This window comes from Pristis pectinata, chromosome 21 (assembly GCF_009764475.1).
Source record: "Pristis pectinata isolate sPriPec2 chromosome 21, sPriPec2.1.pri, whole genome shotgun sequence".
Classification (NCBI taxonomy): Eukaryota; Metazoa; Chordata; class Chondrichthyes; order Rhinopristiformes; family Pristidae; genus Pristis; species Pristis pectinata.
In genome coordinates this window covers 34,969,450-34,982,799 of record NC_067425.1, presented here as the reverse complement: position 1 = coordinate 34,982,799, position 13,350 = coordinate 34,969,450, and the positions used below count along the sequence as shown (strand labels likewise).

At 40.7% G+C, this 13,350-nt stretch overlaps 1 protein-coding gene across 2 annotated transcripts in view; it reads right to left on the bottom strand.

Moving 5' to 3' along the window:
* Positions 1–5,699: 5,699 nt before the first annotated feature.
* ube2g1a (ubiquitin-conjugating enzyme E2G 1a (UBC7 homolog, yeast)) overlaps positions 5,700–13,350 on the bottom strand; it is a 57,670-nt gene continuing 50,019 nt past the window's right edge. The window contains exon 6 of one of the 2 annotated variants that reach the window (XM_052035278.1): positions 5,700–12,968. The gene's annotated coding sequence lies outside the window, so the exon portion shown is untranslated. The remainder of the gene's footprint in view (positions 12,969–13,350) is intronic. The other variant, XM_052035276.1, reaches the window with a different exon arrangement.

The window sequence follows — 13,350 nt, the reverse complement described above, 5'->3', positions numbered from 1 at the left end:
TAATATGATAGAATTCACCCTGCAGTTTCAGTGGGACAAACTAAAACTGATGTATCAGTATTACAGATGAGTAAAGGTAACTACAGAGGCACGAGAGAGGAGCTGGCCAAATTGATTGGAAGGGGACTCTAGCAGGGATACAGTAGACCAGCAATGGCAGGAGTTTCTGGGAGTAATTCGGAAGACGCAAGATCAGTTCATCCCACAGAAGCAGCATCCTAAAGGGAGGATGAGGGAACTGTGGCTGACAAGGGAAGTCAAAGACAGTGCAAAAGCAAAAGAGAGGGCATACAATATTGCAAAAACTAGCGGGAAGCTGGAGGATTGAGAAGCTTTTAAAAACCAACAGAAGGCGACTAAAAAAGCAATAAGGGGAGAAAAGATGAAACGTATAAGCTAAGAGTTTTTTCAGATGTACAAAGAGTAAAAGAGAGGCAAGAGTGGACATTGGATAGCTGGAAAATGTTGCTGGAGAGATAGTAATGGGGAACAAAGAAATGGCAGAGGAACTGAATAAGTATTTTGCGTCAGTCTTCACTGCAGAAGACACCAGCAACATGCTAGAAATTCGAGAGAGTTGGGGGGCAGAAGTGAGTGTAGTTGCTATTACAAAGGAGAAGGTGCTTGGGAAGCTGAAAGGTCTGAAGTCCCAGGGGAAACGTGTGTGGTCACAGGGAGAATGTGCAAACTCCACACAGATTTAAAGCGGAGGTTGATAGGTTCTTGGTTAGTAAGGCTGTCAAAGGTTACGGGGAGAAGGCAGGAGAATGGAATTGAGAGGGAAAAATAAATCAGCCATGATCGAATGGCGGAGAAGACCTGATGGGCCGAATGGCTTAATTCTGCTCTTATGTCTTATTGGAACTGGGAAAGAGAGAGACAATGTAGCTTTAAGCTGTAGAGAAGATTGAGGAAGGGATGGATAGAACAAGGGTCAAACATATTATTAAGACCAATTTCATTTCCACCTTGTGACAGTTTAGTGAGTCAATTGTCCATCTTTTTCTTGAACAGGCAAGTTGGGAATGGAGAGGGGGAAAGGTCACTTATTGTATCTTCAACTGAGAAGATTAATTTACACAACTAGATCCTCAACCTTGTGGTATCTATATGTCTGCATCAATGATTAAAAGTTAAATGCCTCATGAAGTATCAAGTAACGAGGCATGCAATTGAATTGATGTTATGCCTTTTCACTTTAAATTGTTTCTTTTGTTTTTTTTCAGGGTCATCAGATGGTCAAATTTTTCTCATCACGATGGCAGCAAAGTAGCAATACATTTTTTAAAAAGTGCTACAAAGGATAGATACTGACAACTAGTGGGAGAGAGCCATGAATGGTCAAAAAGATGCAGCTTGAGGTGGTTCATAGGTAAATCAGGATGAAGGGGTTCAGGAAAGGAACATCAAAGAGATGGGGGTCAATGTGGTTGAATGAGGGAAGATACAAGAGGGCCCGCTGTCAGTCTTAGGGAAGGGTGTGGAGGTGAGATGGGAGAGAATTGAGCTTGGAAGATGAGTAAAAGCATTAGGGAGGTAAAGTCAGAGTAGGTGAAATGATGGGTGAATGAGATTTACTGAATGCAAAGATAAATTTTGAACTTCACAGATTTATTTTCATTCACAATTTCACCATGTTGCCTTCTGCAACCAACTGTCTACTCCACAAAGGCCTCCAGCACATAGAGCAAGCGTCCATGATAACCAAAACAGTTTTCTTTGGTTGTCCTTGACACTGCCCTACCAAATGTTCACGTTTGGCAAACTGAGAAAAAACAATTTCTCACCCTGGTGGAAAACTGTCTCTGTGACAATTCCCTCCCACAGAAGACAATTACCTCTTTCAAAAGCAAAATGCCATGGATGCTGAACATCTGGAGGAAATAAAACCATAAAATGTTGCACCTAGTGGATCAGGCAGCATCAGTATTTCACATCAATGTTAATATTTCTGCTTACTTAGTTTTTTTTGATAGTGTTAGTGCTGATTTCTGCTCTTGCTTCAAACTGGGAAATGTTACCAAAGATACTTCAAGTTTGATCCTTCTGTGTTGTGTTATGTTATACTTTTCTCCATTCTGGCGTAAAGCTGTCAATTAATGAAAATCCAAAGAAAACAAAATGCTGGATACAGTCAGTAGGTCAGGTAAATCTGTGAAGAGAGTTAACTTTTCAAGCCAAAGACTCTTTGTAAGGCTGTCCACCAACATCCAGGATCCACTTATACACCTTTCAGATACAAATACTGTGCTTCAGAGGCACTTGATGGACACTTAAGTAGGCAAGGCATAGAAGGGTACGGACCTAATGCTGGCAGACAGAATTAGTAGATGTGCATGATTCTACCATGGATGACATGAATAATGGTGTCTGTTCCAATCCCTGCACTTATGTTCGTTTCTTCCCACTACCCTGACGAGCATCCCTTCCCAAAACCACAACGTGGTTCCCTTCAGCTGCATTCTATTCCATCAGCTCTGCCATTACTGTCACCTCAGTGCCACCAGCACATCCTTCCCTCCTATCTTCCCCCCCACTTCAGAATTCCAAGGATTCCCTCTGCAGCACTACGGTCTACAATCGTGCTCAAAATCTCCTATGTACAGCACCTTCCTATGCCAACATAGGAAATGTAACAGCTCCCCTTCCCAACATCCATATCCCCATTTCAAGGTGAAATGGCAATTTACTAGTACTTGCTTCAATTTTCTGCCTGTATGGTCCATCTCCCCCAGTGAAACCAGTAGAGATTGGATGACTGGTTTGCTTAACATCTCCATTCAGTCTGCAAATATGATCTGTCACATTTTGTCACCTGCCACTTTAATTCTTTGTTCCACTATCTCTTTTGATTAGATACTTCAAAAGTTTCTGCATTCAACAAGAGTTGAACAAATTCGGATCACAACTACTACTCCTATTTATTTGTCGTCAGTAAAAACCTATTGCCATTTATAATGCAGCTGAACTTGTTTATTTGACCCTGTACAGTACCAACCCCTTCAGTTCTGTAGCATCATGCCTATCCATTGATGCTCAATTTCTCCTGCCTGCCACCTTAATCGAGGGCCTTTCCTTGCCTCTAGGTTTCTCTATTCTTTCTCTCACGCTTTTCTACTTCTGGAAAAGTGTTATAGCCCGTAAATATTAACACCAATGCTCTCCTGAGATGTTGCCCAACCAGTTCAGAACCCCCACCCCTGTATTTTGTCTACATACAGCAACTGGAATCATCCCAGTGGTTAGGATCATCTGTCACCCATGTCATTAGACCACTGGAAACAGCACACCACCATTTCCACTACTATTAACTCAATATGCATCTATCAAGACCTCCATGGAAGAATGCTGCTTCAATGGAACTCTAACAAATACCCATACTCATTTAAGTCTCTTGCCTACTATATTACGCCACTTAGAATATACCTACAAAGAATAGTATTATGTAATTAATTCTCAAGGCCTGTTCTGCCACTTGGATAAATCCTGGCTAACTTTGTTCCATAATCCCTTCAAATCAAAACCTTTCTTGTAGGTTCTAATGAAGTGCCTTTAAAAACATGGCTCCAAAATTTCATCACTCAATACAGTAAACTACTTACTAATTACCTCGTCTCCCATTTGTCCTGCCTTCTCCCATTAGATTTTATCATTTCAAATATTTATTTACAGCACCTTTTAGATCATCTCGTAACAGTCCAAACGTCAAGGAAGCAGAAGCCAGAACTACAAACATATTAGGAATACACCTAGTATGCCCAAGGACTGCACCAGGAACATATTAAGAATATACCTGCAATACATCAGGGTTGTTTTATTATTCATTTACAGGATGTTGCATTTAACGCTCTAACGTCTTGGAACTGTGTTGGTGAGACATCAACTTAAACAGCTATGCTGTTAAATAGGGAATTCTGGAATTTGACCTGGTAACATTGAAAGGATTTCAATGCATCCAAGTTAGGATGACACAAGGGGAGCTGGAGATGATGGTCTACCCAAGGACCTGCTTCCCTTATCCTTCTGGGTCAATGTTGCAGGAATGAGTATTAAGGCCTTGGCAAGTTGGTACACAGCATCTTCCAAACAAACATATGGATAGTTAGTCTTTTGAAGTACCAAATCAAGTAGATTACTTAGTCCTGGATTGTGTGGGGAATGTACATCAGGAATAAACTCTATCAAGATTGGAAGCTGGGGGAAAATGGTAATGGAACCTATACTACAGGTGTATGCAGTGGAGAATTAGGAGTGCCAAGGATTTGACTTGCATCACTGTTGTTCCAGATTTTAATTCCTGTACTATAATGCAAACTTCATTTTGGCAATTTCACCTCATATTAAAGACCTAGGGTATTACTCTCGTTGGAGGTGTAGTGTCCAAAACAGGACAATATGCAAGACACTAGCTGGATTCAGGCAGTAATACTCAATTTATAACTCTGTACGTGATTATATACTTAAGGCTTCTTTACACTTGTGAGATGAACATACAAAGCTTTGCTCCAGGGGAAAAGGCTTTCAATCCAAGCACAAACAACACATCCTTCAAGGAAAATACAAATTTTCAGCCTATTAATATCAACGAGCAGAGTGCAGTGTGAATTTAGGCTCCAGCTCAATGTTCAGTTCTCACTGAATGAATCCATTTGGGAGGTTACAAAATAATCCCAGGATTTTCAGCAGCGATGCTAGTTAGCATTTAATTCATTTCTCCTTCCATTCATTAGTGGACACACAAGCAACCTTTGCAGTTGGACTGAAGTTGATAGCCATCTGTACATTAACAAGTGGCCAAAAAAAAGTAATTGAAGTTTTGCACTGAAATAAAAAGCAAAAACCTAATAATGCTCTTGCAAATTTCTATAGATGTATGGTGGAGGGCATTCTGACTGGTTGCATCACCACCTGGTACAGAGGCTCCAATGTATAGGATCATAAGAGGCTACAGACTCAGCCAGCTCCAACACGGGCACAACCCTCCCCACCATCAAGATCATCTTCATGAGGGAGTGCCTCAAGAGGCAGCATCCCTCATTAAAGACCCTCACCATCCGGGACATGCTGTCTTCTTGTTACTACCGTCAGGGTGGAGGTATAGGAGCCTGAACACCCAGAATCAACTATTCAGGAGCAGCTTCTTCCCCTCCATCATCAGATTGCTCACAGTACACGAACACTACCGCATTGTTCCTTTTTTGCACTATTTATTTTGTAATTTATAGTAATTTTGTCTTTGCCTTGTACTGCTGTCACAAAACAACAAAATTTCACCTCATGTAAGACAGTGATAATAAATCTGATTCTAATTCACTTTAAATAATTAATTAGAATCAACTATGGAAGCCTTTGAGGTGGAACTGGTTCTTTGCCTTTTCCTTCAAAAATAAAATTCTGGAGGAAACAAGATGCTGATGCAAGTGCCTCATTTTGGTGGAAGTTTATAAAATGGACCAGAAGAGTGTGGTACACCCACTGGCCCTCTCACACGAGTCCTCAGTTTCCACAGATGCATCAGAGGTAGGAAATGGGACGTCATTAACTTCAGGGATGTAAATAGGGGAATGAACCCTAAAGAGAAATTAGAGTGGTAGAGGACTGAAGAAAGCTCATTGTTCACATTTTAAAAATATACACACACGCACACACAAAGAAAGAATGTTTGCTTAACTTTCACATGCAAAATAAATGGAGACAAATTCTTCAAATCATTTTATTCAAAAGTTAATTTTCTAATGAAACCAATTTACTGCTTTTGATAATTACAGACTTTTACAGAAGCACACAAGAGTGAAAAGCATTCAACCATTCTATTTGCAACATCCTCATCTATGGAACGGCTCAGGCTGCCTCAAGAATCAGAGTTCCTGGTTTTTGGCTACTTTCAATATCAGAAGTCTACTTGAGATGCTTTCGACTTGAAGGAAAATACCTCCTCCTGCTTTAAGTGAAGAGATACGCCACAGTTATCATTAATTCTGATACTTCGCACCAGATCTGATGTAAAAGGCATAAAGTTGGTAGACATGTGACGATCCACCCTAGAGGCACTCAGTGAGTGTCAGCATCTTTGGAGGGAAATGGACAGTTGACAATTCGGGTCAAGACCCTTCAGTTTAGATGAAGGGTTTTGACTCAAAACATTGAACGTCCATTTTCCTCCACCGATACTGCCGCACCCACCAAGTTCCTCCAGCAGCTTGTTGTCTTGCTCCAGATTCCAGCATCTGCAGTCTCTTGTGTGTCTCTCTGAGACGATTCATCAGCCTGGGTTCTAGGATGTCAAGTCTGATAGACAGAAAGGCAGTAGGCTAGGCCTCTTCTTTGGAATGTGAAGTAACCTTACTGAAAAAGCAGGATGGATCCAACAGATTGGATGCAGTTATGCTGTTTCCCCTGGAGTTTAGAACTAGGTAATAACAGCTCTGCCAGACTGAAATGAGGAAGAATTTCTTCACTCAAGGGAGGCTCTGAAACTGATCACATTCAAATCAAATGGATAGGTTTCATAAGGATATTGGAGTAGGACGGCCGTGATCTCGATGAATGGTGGAGCCAGAGGGGGATAATAGCCAACTCTTATTTACTATGTGCATGGTACATTTGGAACCAATAAATACAACTACATTCTCCTTTTATTGTCTACCTCCAATACAATTTAACAATCTATCACTTGTTTGCCTGCTATCTTCTCTAGGGCAGCCAACAGTACTGAGAATGACCAACTTAAACCAAGGCCAGGAGTGCTTCGTCTTCATTGGCTCCAGTGTTCATCTTAAGCCAGATCAATTCCTATCTCTGAAATACTGGATTGCTCAGTTTTCCCTCAGAGGATTACTAATGCAGCTTGTATTTTATCTTACACTTTCACTGCTGCTCTGTGATCATCAGTCCCCAGTATCTGCCCAGTTACAGCTGGGAGGATTCAAAAACAATGCAGTGAATGGCCAGATCAGCAGTGTACAAGACTGAAGTCTCAGTACTGATAGCAGTGGTGCAGCTCATAGAGCTCCTGCCTCACAGCACCAGAGATCCAAGTACAGTACCAACCTTGGGTGGTGTCTGAGTGGAGTTCACACATTCTCCCTATGACCATGTGGATTTCCTTCCACATCCCAAAGACAAGCAGGTTGGTAGGTTAATCAGCCACTGTAAAATGCCCCTGGCATGTAGATGAGTGGTAGACTCTATGGGGGTGGGACGGAAGAGGAGGGGAGTTAAGAGTGTAGGGCAAATGAAGAGTGGGATTAATATAGCATTAGTGCAAATGCATGGCTGATGGTCAGCACGTGAACTGAGGCCTATTTCTGTGCTGTATTTCTCTGATTCAATTTAACAAGCTCTTATGCTAGGTTTCTGCTTTTGTTCCAAGATACCAAAGAATGAGCTTCTTGCCAACACGAATAACTATTCTACAATCATGAATTCCAACAGGATTGGCTAGGAGAGCACAACCTGCTGCAAAGAAATGAAAGAATTTATAAAATGATGACTACATGTGGCCAAACCTAGAATTACATTGCAGTGCTTCTCTAATGCCTTCCACTGCCTCAGAGCTGAACCATCTACTAAAATCACACCATTTACTTTCCTCACCCACCTCATTCTAGGAAGTTGTGACAGGCTTTGATACAACTTAAGCCAACTAAGGCATGTTGGATTTCCAGTGTCAACAGTATTATGTACATTAGGTTTTCCCTTCTGTCACTGCTAGGAATGTTAGCTTTATACCATTCTGAATTCTGGGATCTGATTTTACATCTAGAAGGCAGCAAGCACATGTGGTTTACTGTAGGTTGCATGATGCAGGAGGATTCTGCACCCCCCACCCCCGAAGGCTGGAAGTAACCAATAGCTTGTGTTGGGCTACTTAATTAAATCATTATCCACTTCACCAGATTCTTCAATTGCATCAATTATACTTCAGTTTTTGAAGATTTGAATTTTAGAGCTGTGTAGGAGAGGAAATGGAAACCTCCATTTACAATAATTTATACTTATCAAATATCTTCTCAGTGCTTTGCTACTGGAAAAACACCAGCCTCTCCCATATAACATTGAAGATGAAATGTTGAAGATGCCAAATTACAGTTACGGCCAGCTCACTTTCAGGTTTCGAGTTAAACCATCCATTAAGGTTGCAGTAACCAAGTTAGAATGGGCAAAAGTTACTGGGTGGAGGGCAGCAGGGGGGCAGACACGAGAATAATGCAGAGAGGTATAATCTTGAACTCTGAAAATAAATGTGTACAAAACCTCAGTGAATTGGATAAGCATTAGAAAATTTACAGGGTATGGTTAATGGGCAAGGAAAGGTGGGCAAAAAGCAAGGGAATTTGACCAACTGGATAGTTCTATAAACAATGGCCAAATGGTCTCCTGTGCCATAATTCCTGTTTAAATTTTGTCCATACAAGGCTACTACAGCACACTAAGTTGGCAGTGTGGCTTAGGCACAAGTTTAACTCCCATTATTTCTCAGGTTTGAAATCATGACAGGTATAAATAAGTTGGATGGTAGGCTTCCTTCCCACATTAGGGGAGTCTAATACTAGAAGGCATAAGGTTTAAGGTGAGAGGGTAAAGATTCAAAGGGGACCCGAGAGGCAAGATTCTTTCCCTCTCTTCCCCCCCCCCCCCCAACACACACACACACACACACACACACACACACACACACACACACAGAGGTTGGTGGGTATATGGAACAAGTTGCCAGAGGAACTGGTAGAGTGGGTACAATTACAAATGTTTAAAGACATTTGGACAGGTTCATGGATATGCAAGGTTCAGAGGGATATCAGCAAAATGCAGGCAAGTGGGACTAGTTCAGGAAGACTCCTTGGTCGGCGTGAACGAGTTGGGTCGATGGGCCCCGTTTCTGTGCTGCATAACTACAACTATGATCTCATTTGCAAAAAAATTTAAAGGAGCTCATGCAGTAAAATGGAGACACGAGAGACTGCAGATGCTGGAATCTGGAGCACCTCAAAGCACAGGAGGAACCCAGCAGGTCAGGCAGCATCTATGGAGAGAAACGGACCATAACATTGTGGGTTGAGACCCATCATCCGGACTGAAAGGGGGAGATGGCCAGTAGAAAAAGGAGGAGGGAAGGGGTGGAGCAAGGGCTGGCAGGTGATGGGGCGATAGGCAGGTGAGGGAGGGGGGAGTGGGAATGATGTCAGAAGCTGGGAGGTGACAGGCGCAAGTGACAAAGGCCTGAATATTTTGGAAGCTGGTAGGAAGGTGGAGCATGAAATAAAAAAAGGAGGGAAGTGGGGAGGGGAACCAGTGGGAGGGATGTGTGGGCGATGGGCAGAGGGAGAGGGTGGGGGGGAGGGGTAAGTGCAGGGCGATGAGGGCTGGGTGGATCAGGAGGAGAGAGAAAACAAGGGGAAAACGGGACGGGGGGAGCAGTTACCAGAAGTCTGAGAATTCTATGTTCATGCCTGGCTCTCAGAAATGCATACTTTGCAATCACCCACAACCCAAATAGAAATAGGATCAGCCATGATCATATTGAATGGTAGGGCAGTTGAGGGTCAAGTGCAACCACCCAGCTATTTACTTTATTGCATTTTATGATCAAGAACACACTCGTCTTCTTGCAAGAATGCCAATCTTATATTTTTGTTCTCTCTTACCTCCTCTCCCCCAGTTGCTCACTGACAACCGATCCATAAACTGCTGATGATCTTTACTGTGACCATAGCAATATTTGGAAAGGATTTACAATTAAGTCAGGATGCTTGGCAGTAGGTTTAGTTGTAATCAAATACTGATTTAGCTCTACCTGTGGAACCTTTTGCCTGATTAGCCTCCCAGATCTTTATCCCGAGTATGAATAATTGTGGGGTCCCCACAGGATCAGCCAGCTCTTCAAGCACTCTCAAAAGGAGTCAACGTTGACAGATTTGAGGAGCTTTTGGCTTTTCCTGAAGTCCAGGAATTCACTTTACAGCTGAAACAGAAAACAAATTGACCCCAGAAAGCCATAAAACCGATCCCCATGTTCTGCCCACCAAAGACACCACTGTCTGCTTTAAAATATTCACTTCTCCCTTAAAAGATGCAATGGCCTTTACCTTAGCCACGTCACATAACAAAATAACCTACACTCCAATTCTGCACAATCACCCAACAGTTCTTACTCAGATTGTAATTTAATCCCCATATCTTCTGCAGCCTTCTGCCAAATCACCTAAAATTTCCAAACTTTAAGCATTGGTATTTCAACAATACCAAGTGTTGTTACCATTCTTTCTACCTCAAACTTTGTTGGGGGCTTATTCCAAACTGGTGCAGGACCCAGAATACTGAACCTTTGGAATTCTTCCCCTCCCCCTCAATCAAAAAATAAAAATCACCCAAGTATAAATTCAATAGGTTTTTGGATACTAATCTAAGGATTTCAGATTGCAGACAAAAGATCAGCCACAACATTAATGACGGAGCAAATAAAGGCTAGGTGGCCTTCTCCTGCTTGTATTGATGTTCTTGGACAGCAGATTCAGGAGTTCAAATCTAAACCTCACCAGTTCTGACATTATACCAATACATTCAGAGAACAGTTTATACTGCTGCATTGGTAGCACACTACTTATTAACTACTTTCAAGCATGTCGACCATTTAGTGGTCTGACACAGCAAAATGGACATTTAAATGAAACAGAGTTGTATAGAATGTTAATGCTAAGAAGTGTTCATGGTTTCTTGAACTGGATGAGCAGAACTTGTGAACTTTTGAAAGTAAACTAAATGTCAGCATTGCATCAAGTTTTTAAATGCAACTGCCTTTGCAAGATGTAATACTTGATGAATAGCTTGATGTAGCAATGGCATGTCGCACCAAGATATTTCTGGCAGAAAGGGTGTTGGTTTCTTAGGTCACATGCAGTTTCTTGGCCTGGATGACACGATTAAGTCTTGTGAGCTATTGAATAAAGTAGCTCATAAGCATCAAATACCACAGATTTGATCAATCTCTATAACCAACAAGGAACCCAAAACCCCCTAAGAGCTACAAACTTGCATAAAAATCTAGACTTAGAAAATAAATTCATTAGCGTATTCATGGTCATATCCAGAACTTGATATCCTTCCTTTATAGAGCACCAACATAGTATTAAGAGCCCTTTGATGCAAAAATCAAAGCACGTTTCCTTACATAAACAGCTTAGTTCAAATTGCCTAGGGTATACCTTTGTTCTGGGTTTCTAGAGGCATGAATTCCCTTCCATTATTTTGAAATCTGAAATAATGTCACTTCTGAACAAGCAAGGAATCAAGTCTAGGATTTTTTTAAAAAACTAGGTTACAGATACAACTTGTTTCTTGGTTTTGATAATGTTGCATCTTATGAGCAGCTTGTTCAACCATAGCCCTAAATGCCCAAAGCTATTTCATCTTCCCTCCAAATTTTACGAAATAAGTTTTTTCCCCCCAGTTTCAGCAGGCTTTAACAAAAAAGCTGAGGGCTTAAATAACAGATCAAAAATTGTCCTGTATTCTGATTTAAAGACCCAGTGCACCTCAATTTATAATTGTACCAGATTCCAAAATGAAGTTTCATACTGGTTTGAGTTTAAATATAGTGTTCATTTTGGAATCACTGATATTAAACTTCTCCAATTCTTAAATTTATATTGGCCGTTTCACACAGGCTTAGAAAGTCACAGCGTAAGTTTCATTAAGTACATTATTCACAAGGACAACCAAGAAAACAGCACAAGATTATACCAGTCATGCTTTTTGCACACCTGCTATTCTGAATGCCATGGAACAGATATTTAAGATCCTGCACAAGAGATTCAAGCAGCAAAAATAGATCAATGGAGTTTTATGCCAACATCTTAACTGTGTTCAAGCCCACTATAAATGTCATCTTTGGAAAAACTACAAGCTCTTGCATTAAAATATGGTGGTTTGGTTAGAGTTCAATCTGCTTGCATCCTGGTTTTCAATTTAATAGCAACGTGTGTATATTTTAAACAAAAACCAGGTGCATCTGAGCGCCTTTACATAATTGAAACCGACAACTCTTATTGGAAAAGAATTGTATTTTGGAAGAACTTTCACTACATGTGACAGAATTCCAAAAATCAAATTACATGAAAATATACATCACCATTTGTCTTTGTACATCAGGCAGAAAATCTGCAGTATAGCTAGAAAGGAAAACACAACATCCTCCAACTGCCCACTTAGAAGGGTGAAAGTCTACACCTAAACATGCAAACCTACTCCAGACATTCTTCACAGAAACCAAGCTTCAGAAAAATTTGGTTCATCAGTTGGGCAGTGAAGACTAATGAATTCACCTGCCTAATTACAAATTCAGGTATAAACTTTAACCCATCACTGTAAAACCAGAAGAATTAGCATCTTAAATACATGTGAAGATCGGCAATACATGGTCAAAATATCAGAGGGCACCCATGTGTTAATGCAGTGCCAGAACAGCTGGTTAAAACATTCACTGTGGAATCCATTTTAAAAACTGAGAAATGCAACTTATTTTTACAGTGCAGGACCCATTTTTTAAACAACTTTTTTTTAATAGTAAATTAAGAAAAATGAATGCACAAAGCCCCCTTGCTAAAATTTTTTAGAATTTACACGATTTTCTAACTAAGCTGTAATTTGGTACAATGCATATTGTGGGCATCTAAGACTGTATATAGAATATCCAGATAATGTGCTATGTACAGTTCTTTACAATTACTCCTGAAGATCAAAGCAGTTCACAGGAATCCTGATGCATCATTGTTTTCATCCCTTTCCCCACCCCCCCAAAGTTGGCACAATAGGCTTTACTCCACAATGATGGCAAAAATTCACTCATTGCTCCATAACGCCAATCCAGGATTATCAACTTTTACTAGTTTGAAGTCCAACAGTTGGTGGCTTGAGTGCAGAAAGTCAGTGCCATGTTAGTTCTTAATTGGAGACCTGCAACTCAGAAACTTCCCATTAGTTTATTGCTACTTTAAGAAATCCAAACAGGAACAATAATGCATATACTATACTGTCAAAAGAAGTCACAACTCCAGCATGCACATGGACATGTACATTAATTAGGTATTGGCAGCTGCAAAATTGTCCCCATTAGAAAAAAAAAGTTTCCAGACTAAAACAGAGCCACAGATTTGCTTCCTATAAACATTGTTCTCCTTATACAGCAACAATAATTTTGACTTGCTGCAAGAAATCAAGCGACATCTGAAATCATTTAAAAATAAATGTTTTGGCTCAAAACACTATCAATTGGCTAAATTCCAGAATTCCAAGGTCATCCAAAAGAACAATTGCAATCACTACAATAATCCTGCAACCAATAGAAAATGG